At 34.5% G+C, this 10,218-nt stretch overlaps 1 non-coding gene across 1 annotated transcript; it reads left to right on the forward strand.

The window, feature by feature from the left end:
- Positions 1-5,308: 5,308 nt before the first annotated feature.
- LOC118148055 (U6 spliceosomal RNA) lies at positions 5,309-5,415 on the forward strand. The gene has a single exon (XR_004734837.1). It is a non-coding gene; the product is annotated as a U6 spliceosomal RNA (small nuclear RNA).
- The last annotated feature ends 4,803 nt before the right edge of the window (positions 5,416-10,218 follow it).

Below are 10,218 nucleotides of genomic sequence, written 5' to 3' on the forward strand. Positions count from 1 at the left end.
AAATCATCTCTAGATTAATTATAATACCCAATACAATGTAAATTTTGTGTAAATAGTTGTCATACTATGTTTTCAAGATGTGCATTCTATTGCTATTTTTTATTGTTTGGGGTTTTTTCCAAATATTTTTGATCCATAATTGGTTGAATCCACAAATGTAGAATCCTGCAGATACCGAGGGCTGACTGTAGTGAGATATTTTATTGATTTCTTATTGGGTATGAAATAGATTTTTTTCCTCTGTAAGTTGAGACAAAGCTTCTATGAATAGTTTGACCTTACAAGATGGCAAAATAACCACTTAAAGCTCTTCCAGAGCCATATGCTGCCATCACCACCTCTACCTATGGAGGGAATATGTGTGCAGAAAAGACAGCATTAACTAACATTTTTGCCAAGTACAATTATTGCTAGCATGCAGAGATAAACAGTCATACAAAATAATAATTCAGAGTTACTGTCCTGATCCCAACCTGATAATCAGAACCTCGTTGCTCAACTGCTGCGATCATGTTTCCACAAATATTTCCAGAATAAAAAATATTTGCCCATCAACATTCTATTCATTGTAGTTACAAGCTGATATCCACCATGCTTCTCTCTTGCTGTAGTTCCAGTTACTTTTTCTACTTCATTGATTATATTTCTTTCTAACAGGAATAATAACTAACATGTTTAGCACTGTGAAGTAAATACTCATATTCCTATATTCAGATGCTTAAGTTTGATGGCCAAAGTCACTGATTTATTAAGGAAAATACTAAATTTTGAAATTAGATTTTCTCACTCCAAATTGCACACAAAGTACAACTTTTGTGGAAGTAACAGTGTAAACATTTACTGCTGGCTCAGCATTGCCTTCTGAAGGAAAAGAAAAGAGAGTCTCTTGCCCTATTTTTGTTAATTGTCTTGTTCTTTCACTGGTGTTTTTCTCCTTCTCCTACATAGTAAGAATCTAGTAATTGAATTTCACAAGAGAATACAGCTGATGGATTTTTTGGGTCATTTTCACCTGGAAATAATATACACAAAATCACACAATTTTGCTTATGAAGTTTATCATACAGAGTATATTTACTCATGAGGCAATTCTACAAAACAAGTTCATATGTTTATTTTCTGTGAATGCCATTGATTGTAACAGCAGACAGTAAACCTGATCTTGATAGGAGTCTGTACTAAAGGTTTGTTGGCTCATTCCCTCTTATTAAACCTCCTTTTTTTCTGATCTTACTAGATGGCTATTATAGGAGTAGACAGATTTTTGAGGTTTCCTTAAAAGTACTACCTGCAGTTTTCTGTAGTGGGCTCCAGCTGATCTGATATGTGCTAGCCCAAGAATACTTTATGAATTAACTTGTAATACTGTTAGGAGAGAACAGCACACAAAAAAAGAATGGGCTCCATTCTATAGGGGAACAGTATAGGTTTAAGCGAATTTTGATATGAAGACTCAGTACCTAATAATGTGACCTCATTTGGAAATTGGGTTGTTGCAGATTAGTTTGAATGAGATCATACTGAAATAGAAGGGACCCCTAATTGCTTATGATTGTGTTCTTATAAAAAGGATCCATTTGAACATTAGAGACAAATGCACATGAAGAATGTCCTATGAAGACTGGAGTTATGCTGCCCCAACCCAAGAAATTTTTAGACACCAACAGAGAGACTTGGAACAGCTTCTCCTCAAATGCTTTCAAAGAGATCATAGCCCAATCAACATCTTGATTTCAAACTTCTGGCCACCAGAAATGTAAGACAATACACTTATGTTGTTCTAAGCCACCCAGTTTGTGATACTTTGTCACAGAAGCCATAGAAAACTAATACAGGATGAATAAGGGAGTTGATTGCTAGTTTCTGGGCAGATAGATGGTGCCTGGAAATATGTCGGTTATTCTAATTGTTTGTAGGCCAGATAAATCTCTCTCTCTCTTTTTTTTTAAATGGAGTTTTACTCTTGTTGCCCAGGCTGGAGTGCACTGGCACAATCTTGGCTCAGTGCAACCTCTGCCTCTCAGGTTCAAGTGATTCTCTTGCCTCAGCCTCCCAAGTAGCTGGAATTACAATTGCCCACCACCATGCCCAGGTAATTTTTGTATTTTTGGTAAAATGGGGTTTCACCATGTTGGGAAGGCTAGTCTTGAACTCCTGACTTCAGGTGATCCATCCGCCTTGGCCTCCCAAAGTGCTGAAATTACAGGTGTGAGCCACTTTGCCTAGCCCAAAAGTATTCTTTAAATCAGATTTTTTATGATGATAAAAATATAATGGCTAAAAGAATACTGACTTGCCCTATGACATAACAATGATAAAAGCGAGCTTTCATTAAGTGTTTATTATATGCCAAGCACTATGTGAAGCCCTATATGTACTATGCTTTTTAACCTTTTTGAGAGCTCAAGGATATAATATAAATTTTATTTCTGATTTAGAAGCAAATAAACCTAATTTCTGCTAAAAATTGCTGGTGGTGAATTAAAACCAAATCTATCTGATACCAAAGTTTATGTTCTTAAACTAGAATTAGTATGAAATCACAAAATGTTTAGCAATAAACATGATAAATATAATTGCAGGCATGTCCTACATTAACTTTAATTTTCTCTTCTCTAAAATGTTTATAAAGCTTTAACCATAAATGGCCAGCTTGAGATCACTTTGTGATCCATTTCCAGTTTATACCTTATGCTAATCCATGGCATCTAGCACAAGACCTAGCTCGTGGTAAATCCCAAAATGTAGTAAATTAATTAAGATTTATATTATCACATCAGTTTTTTATACATCTTCAGAGGTAGTGGAAAGGAATATTTATTCAGCACTTCGTGTATGTATTGCACTGTTAGTTACACTGTTAAAGATGTAAAAAGAAGAAATAGTCACTGCTGTCATTGTGCTTCACATGAGAGCTGCATTGACCATTATGATAATCAGTAGCTACATGTGACTATCGAGTACTTGAAATGTGGCCACCCCAAATTGAGATGTGCTCTAAGTGCAAAATACTGGTTTCAAAGACTTAGTTTTAAAAAAGAATATAAAATATTCCAATAATTTATTATATTAACAACAAGTTAAATAATATTTAGGACATACTGGATTAAATAAAATTTACTATTAAAATTATTACATTTTATTATAAAAATTAATTTTAACTGTTTCTTTTTTACTTTTTTTGCCATGGCTACCAGAAAATGTAAATTTTACATATTATATTACATTTCTATTGGGCAGTGATGTTCTAGAGGACAGGAGAAACACATCAATGGGTAATTGTAATCAAGGCTAAAATGTATATGATTCAGATATGCAAATATCCTATGGGAACACAATAGAAGGACTTTCAAATCAGAAAGCAGAGTTCAGTAAGACTCCCCATAGAAAATGACATTTGCTACAAAATTAGCCAGGCCTGCTGGAGCACAGCTGTAATCCCAGCTACTCAGGAGGTGGACACAGGAGAATTGCTTGAAATTGCTTGGAATTGCTTGCACCTGGGAGGCAGAGGTTGCAGTGAGCCGAGATCATGCCACTGCACTCCAGCTTGGTGACAGAGGGAAACTCCATCTCAAGAAAGAATAGAACAGAAAAAAAACAAAAAGAAGGGAAGGGAAGAAGGAAAGGGGGAAAGGGAAGGGGAGGGAAGGGGAGGGGAGGGAAGGGGTAGGGGAGGGGAAGTGGGAGGGAAGGGGGGGAAGGGGGGAGGGAGAAAGGAAAAAAGGGAAGGGAAGGGAAGAGAAGGGTTACATTTGCATTTTTGTCTTCTTGCCTTCCTGCTTTCTTGCTTTTTCTTGTTTCCATTTGTTCCTATACATTAGTGCTGGTTTTAATGGATGCTGTGATTCCTTTTTACAAATATTCTATATAAAATATCTTAAGTGTCTATGACTGCCTTTACTAGTCACAGGATTTAGTGGGGAAAATAGACTGGATCAAGGGCATCTTGAGATGTACACACTGATTGTTCAGTCATCTATTACTTTTTTTACTTCTTCCTGTGTCTCACTATCAAATGCTTTCTACCAGCTTTTCCCCCCATAAACCTTCCTATTTAAGTACAAATATATACATAAAATTGAACAAATCATAAGACTATTGCTGATAAATTTCTATGAAGGGCCTATACCTCTGTTGCCAGCACTGAGATCGGGAAGTGGAAAACACAGGGTCCTAGAAGTTCCCCATGCTTCCCAGTGTCCACACCATCAAAACTAAATACTTTCATAAACTTCTCACACCAGAGATTAGTTTGGCATATCAATAAAATTGTGCATTATGTATAATCCTCTGTTTTTTGACAGTGCTCCAGCTGTTGGACATAAGCTATACCATCATTTGTTTAAATAAAAGTGGATAATCAAGAACCACCAACGTATATGAGAGAGAAAGAGAGTAGTACTAAGGAGAAAGAACAGATAAAAGTTTTTAAGGAAACAAAATAATTTAGGGAAAAGATAAGAGATGTACTGATCTCATATTCCAATAATAGAATTAGCATAAGGAGAAAACAGGGAAAACTAAGAGGAAGAAATTATCAAAAACATAATGGAAGAAAATTTCCCAGAACTAGAGGACATATGTCTTAAGACTGAAAAGGCCCACCAAGTGTTCAGTCCAATAAATGAATAAAGACATACATATAGCCTTAACTTTGTAAAACTGTAGGCTATCAAAGATAAAGAGATGACTCTAAAGGCATCTGGTGAAAAATATGGCAAGTCACTTATAAAGGGACATGAAAGAGTGACTTCAGTTTGGAATCAGCAAAAGTGGATGCCTACTAGACAATGATGTAGTAGTGATGTGTAAAAGTTCTGAAGAAAAGCTATTTTCCACCCAGAGGTGGAAATTATTCAACCAATAATACTTTCAGGCACACAAGGAATTATAAACTTTATCTATCATTAACATCGTGTAGAAAGTTATTTGATTGAATTCTAAGAAAATAAGGGAGTAAATCAATATATTGGAAGATGAGATAATCCAGGAAAGAGTAAATGCATTATAGGAGAGCAAAGAAAAGAAGTCCGATATTTGCAGCTTATTAGCAGACCTAGAAGACAAACAATCTAGGTTGTGACAAAAAGATGGATTCTCTGTTAAGAAAAAAAAAACAAGAAACGAACCTCCTGAAACAAAAACAACCTGATATAATAAAAGGATGACTAAAAATGGAAAGTAATTAAGAATGGTATAAAGACAAATAATATCAGGATAAAACAAAGCCATCATTCAAATATTAAGCAAATTGAAATCTGATAAGATTTTAAGCAATTATTTGGAGATAAGAAATATTAATCCAGTGCTCGCTTCGGCAGCACATATACTAAAATTGGAACGATACAGAGAAGATTAGCATAGCCCCTGCGCAAGGATCACATGCAAATTCATGAAGCATTCCATATTTAAAAAAAAAGAAAGAAATATTAATCCATTGGGTCTAATGCTAGTAACAGTCTCCCATCTGTAGTATAGAGATCATGATATTGATTTCAGAGAGAAGAAAAGTAATGCTAACACACTCCATGGTCTGATTATACTCACAAAATTTTAAAGTAACTTAGGCAATGTTCCTAACTTTTAGAGTAGACAAAGCAAAGAAGTATAGGATCTGGTTGCAAAACAGGATATGAATTTTAATTGACAATATAAAAGTAAAAGTGAAGCTGATGTAAGTGGAGAAGTGATAGTGTGAAGAGGTCTGGGTTGGACGGAAGTGGAGGAAAGAGCAGGGATGTTAATATGTTCCAATTAGAAAGCAAGAAACCAAGAGAGACTGATGAAAATTGATGGAAACAATTACAGAGATCATTAATAAAATGATTAAAATAACAGTGTGATTATCTAACAGAGAGAAGGGAGGTAGAGGATGAACACAGGGTAACTGACCCAAAACCTCTTCATTCATATTGAAGAGGCAGTTATTTTTATATTAATACAAATAATAGTAGCTAACTCTAGCTGACTAGCAGAAAAGAAGTTTGTTAAAAGAGTATCAGGAAACAGACATAATTTTGGAGATATCAATATTACCAAGTTTGGGATTCCAGGAACAATGTCTGATACCATAAAGTAAAACTAATCTAATGAGGACATTTCTATCATGGTGACTGCGTCACTGAATACTAAAGAAAATCAGCATTACTGATGCCTTAAAAGCTCCCAACTCCTTTCTACTGCTGTGCCAACCCACACAACTGAAAAATTGACACCCATTTCCTCAAGTCACTTACTTCCAAATCAAACTCTCATACTGCTGAGTCAGACTGGATAAAATGAAGTCAGGTATTTGTCCCCTAGCATGTCCCATGCCTGCAAAGGAGGCTGAGGGACTGAGATTTTGTATTTTTATCTTGTAGGATTCTTATGCCTGGAAGTTCACCAGACATAGTAAGGGTATCTTAAGGTGTTGCACAACCAGAAAATTTGAAAAAATGCTATCAAAAACTGATAAATTTTCAAAAAAAAAAAAAAAAACAGAGTGTAAGCAGATAAGCTTTCAGATAAGCACCAGGAGAAATAAAAATCAGACATAATTTAAACAGATAGTGAAACAGAGGGTAGAAAGAAAGTAAAAGACTTTTTATAAGAAGCTCTTCTACTGAACTTGTCATGACCAACAGACTGTAAAAATTGGGAAAAAAAAAGAGTAAAGAAGAGGACAGATGCTTAGACAGGTAAACTAGTACATGATGGAGCTGGAAATGAAACCAAGTTTTTCTTAAAGTAAATACTCATGCAGTAGAATTTAACTTAATGTGACAGATAAGTTTGAGTTTAAGCAGACAGAGCTCTTCAATGCTAAATGATTTCTTAATTTTAGAGAATGTTGAGAAAGCCTGTGTGTGGGAGAGAGCATGAAGAAACAATGGTGACAGGGAATGAAGGCATTTGAAATAAAGACAAAAGGCCAGACACTTTCAGTTATAAAGATAATGTCGGTTAGAATAAATAAATATAAAGTTGTGAGGAAATTGTCAGTGGAGGTATGATGTAAACAATCTTGTGAAGGAGAGTTTCTACAGCTAGAACTGCTGTCTCTTCTGGCTGGAATATCTGTCTGTTCTGGAGAGCAGTTGACTTACGGTGCACATTTTGCTTGGTTGGTCCCTTGGGTGGGACAAGGCTCATGTTATACTGGAAAGCAGATATTTTGAATACCATCTTCTGTGTTTGGAGCCATTTAGCTTTTAAGTAGGATATTCATATTATAATTATTTATTGATATATAAATTACAGTTAAGGGCAAAAATCTTTGGTACATAGTAATATGAATTTTTACATATATAAACAACCATATAACTACCATTCAAATCCAGGGTTTGAACATTTCCAGTATCTCATAAGTATCCTCATACTCTTCCCAGTCAGTACCCCTCAAAGGTAACCACTATTCTGACCATAATTACTATAGATTCATTTTCTGGCTTTTGAACTTTGTAGAAATGCAGTCTATTGCATGTATTAGTAGTTCATTCTTTTTTATTGCTGTGTAATAGTCCATGGTCTAGGTACACCTGGATCAATTTATCTATTGTTGATGGATATTTAGATGGTTTCCAGTTTTTGCCTATTCTAAACAAACCTGTTATGAGCATTCTTGTACAAGCCTTATTGTGTTGGATATTTAACCAGGGTTAGAATTTCTGTGTCACAGGATATGTGTATATTTAGTTTGAATAGTCCCATGTACATATATTGTGTCACTGTCTTCTTCAAAACAATATACCCTTTTTCACTGACATTCTATCTCCTAGGATCACATCAAATTAATAAACTTTCTTATGTTATCATCCACATAGAACTTTCTTTTTATATATATGACTCTTCGTATTATTTCCTTTTCTCCCTTTTTCTCTCCCTTCCACTCTTTTACTTCTATTTTTTCCAACATCCAGTGTTTGCTTGTTATGAAAAAGTAAAAATAATGATTTTCTGCTTTTTGCCCTATTTTTACAATGAGGCAAGTTTTTCAGTGATGAGTTGAACTACGATACAAATGGGTGAATGTTTGGCTAGAACCTTTTATAATTTGTGATTTTATAATAAAGGAAGGATGTTATTCTGTTGTCAACATTTGCCTTAATGGTAAAGAAGCACTTAGGGCATAAATTCAAGGTGTAGGATTTCTTTAAAGTAATATTTGTATATTTACATATTGAAAAACTATAGACATTAGGTTTTGACATTAGAATATGTATATATTTTAAAATATTAAAACATAATAAATATTTATTAAATACGATTTTTTAGATTAAAATTGGACATCAGATCCTTAGGCAATTACATTTAGATTGGTATTTATTATTAAAAGAACCCCTTTCCCAATGCACTATAATCATTATTTTATATATCTAATGGTGGTGGCAGGGAGCATGTTGACAGTTACTGGGGACCTTGGGAGGTTGAGTCATAGGATAGATATAAGGACAAATATTCTTTCAAGCATCCCAGTCCTCTAAGGTGAAATAGAGTTGGACACTTTGAGTAAGCCATTAGAGGTCACAGAAAGTTTGGAAATCTGTTCTGCGTGGTTCCATTAGGACTGAGTAGGAAGACAGGTTTGTAGATATACTTCTGAGACTATTGCTGTGGGATTCATGTGACGGTAACACCTAAAGGTGCTACATAGCAAACCTTGGATATACTTTATGATGAGAGATTTCATTTCAGCACTGGCTACAAGCTGGAAATTGCTCTTCCTGCTTCAAAGTACTTAAAGCCATCTCCCCATTATACATGAGAAAGGACTGCTATGCCAGAGATGACCAGTAGTTAGGACAATGGTTGATGGCCTCTACAGAACATGTTGGAGGAAAGCAAATCTCTTTAACAGTCAACTTGTAAATGCTCAGAATGAAAGAAAACAATATAAAAAACAAGAAAACACTACTGTAAGCAAGAACACAGGAACAAGACTAAGACTAAGAACTCACTTTTATGGGCTTAGAAACAACGCAAATTATATTGAACAAAGTAAGTTATTGATTCCTCATATACTGTATTCAACACAAAACAAATTAGTGAAAGTATCTCTTTTATTTTGCATTTATATCAACTGCATTGGTCACCGTTATTTTAGACTGCAGTTTTTGTCTTGCTTTTATGTTGGAATTTGGATCTGTGTCATCTTACATTTGTATCATTAATATACCAATTAAAATATGTAATATGAGGACTTTTAAGAAATTGTTTGGTTTTGCTTTCTTGTTTCAATAATTTGCAATAGAAAATAAACAGTGTTCACCAACCCCAGTAACTGTACCACTAGTTCAGAAGTTCTCTCTGCTTAGCTAACAGCTATCAACTTTTTAGAGTTAATCCTAAATTAAAATTTTCCTATAATCAGAGTCTATTACTAGTATCTTTTTGAAAAATAAAACAAATGGAGATAAGAAATATAAAAATAATTTTTATTTTTTAATAATTTATTTTGTTTATAGATTCAAGGGTTTATTTGCCCAGGATTGTTACATGGATTTATCGAATAATGGTGAGGTTTGGACTTCATTCTACCAAAAAGGTAATTTTTCAACCCTCAGCAGCACTTCCTACCCTCCTCACTTTTGGAATCTCCAGTGTCTGTTATTTCCCTCTGTATTTCTGTGTGTCCATTTTTTAGCTCTCACTTATAAATAAGAACATGTGGCATTTGATTTTTTGGCTCTGAGTTATTTCACTATGGGTAATGGCCTCTGCTTCCATACATGTTGCTGCAAAAGACATGATTTCATTGTTTTTCATGGCTATGTAGTATTTCACTGTGTGTGTGTGTGTGTGTGTGTGTGTGTGTGTGTGTATCTATCTATATATATACCAATTTCTTTATCTGATCGTACATTGATGGACACTTAGGTGGATTCCATGTCTTTGCAATTGTGAACGGTGTAGTGATATACATATGAATGCAGTGTATTTTTGATATAATGGCTTTTTTGAGTAGATACCCAGTAGTGTAGTAGAACTGCTAGATTAGATGGTAGATCTACTTTTAGTTCTTTGAGAAATTTCCATAATGTTCTCCATAGAGGTTATACTAATTTACATTCCCTCCGGCAATGTGTACGCATTCCTTTTCTCCTCATTCTCACCAACACATCTGTTATTTTTTGACTTTTTAATAATAGCTGTTCTGCCTGGTGTGAGATGGCATCTCATTGTGGTTTTAATTTGCATCTCTGATGATTAGTGTTGAGTATTTTTTAATGTTTG

Source organism: Callithrix jacchus, chromosome 1, assembly GCF_049354715.1.
Source record: "Callithrix jacchus isolate 240 chromosome 1, calJac240_pri, whole genome shotgun sequence".
Taxonomy (NCBI): domain Eukaryota; kingdom Metazoa; phylum Chordata; class Mammalia; order Primates; family Cebidae; genus Callithrix; species Callithrix jacchus.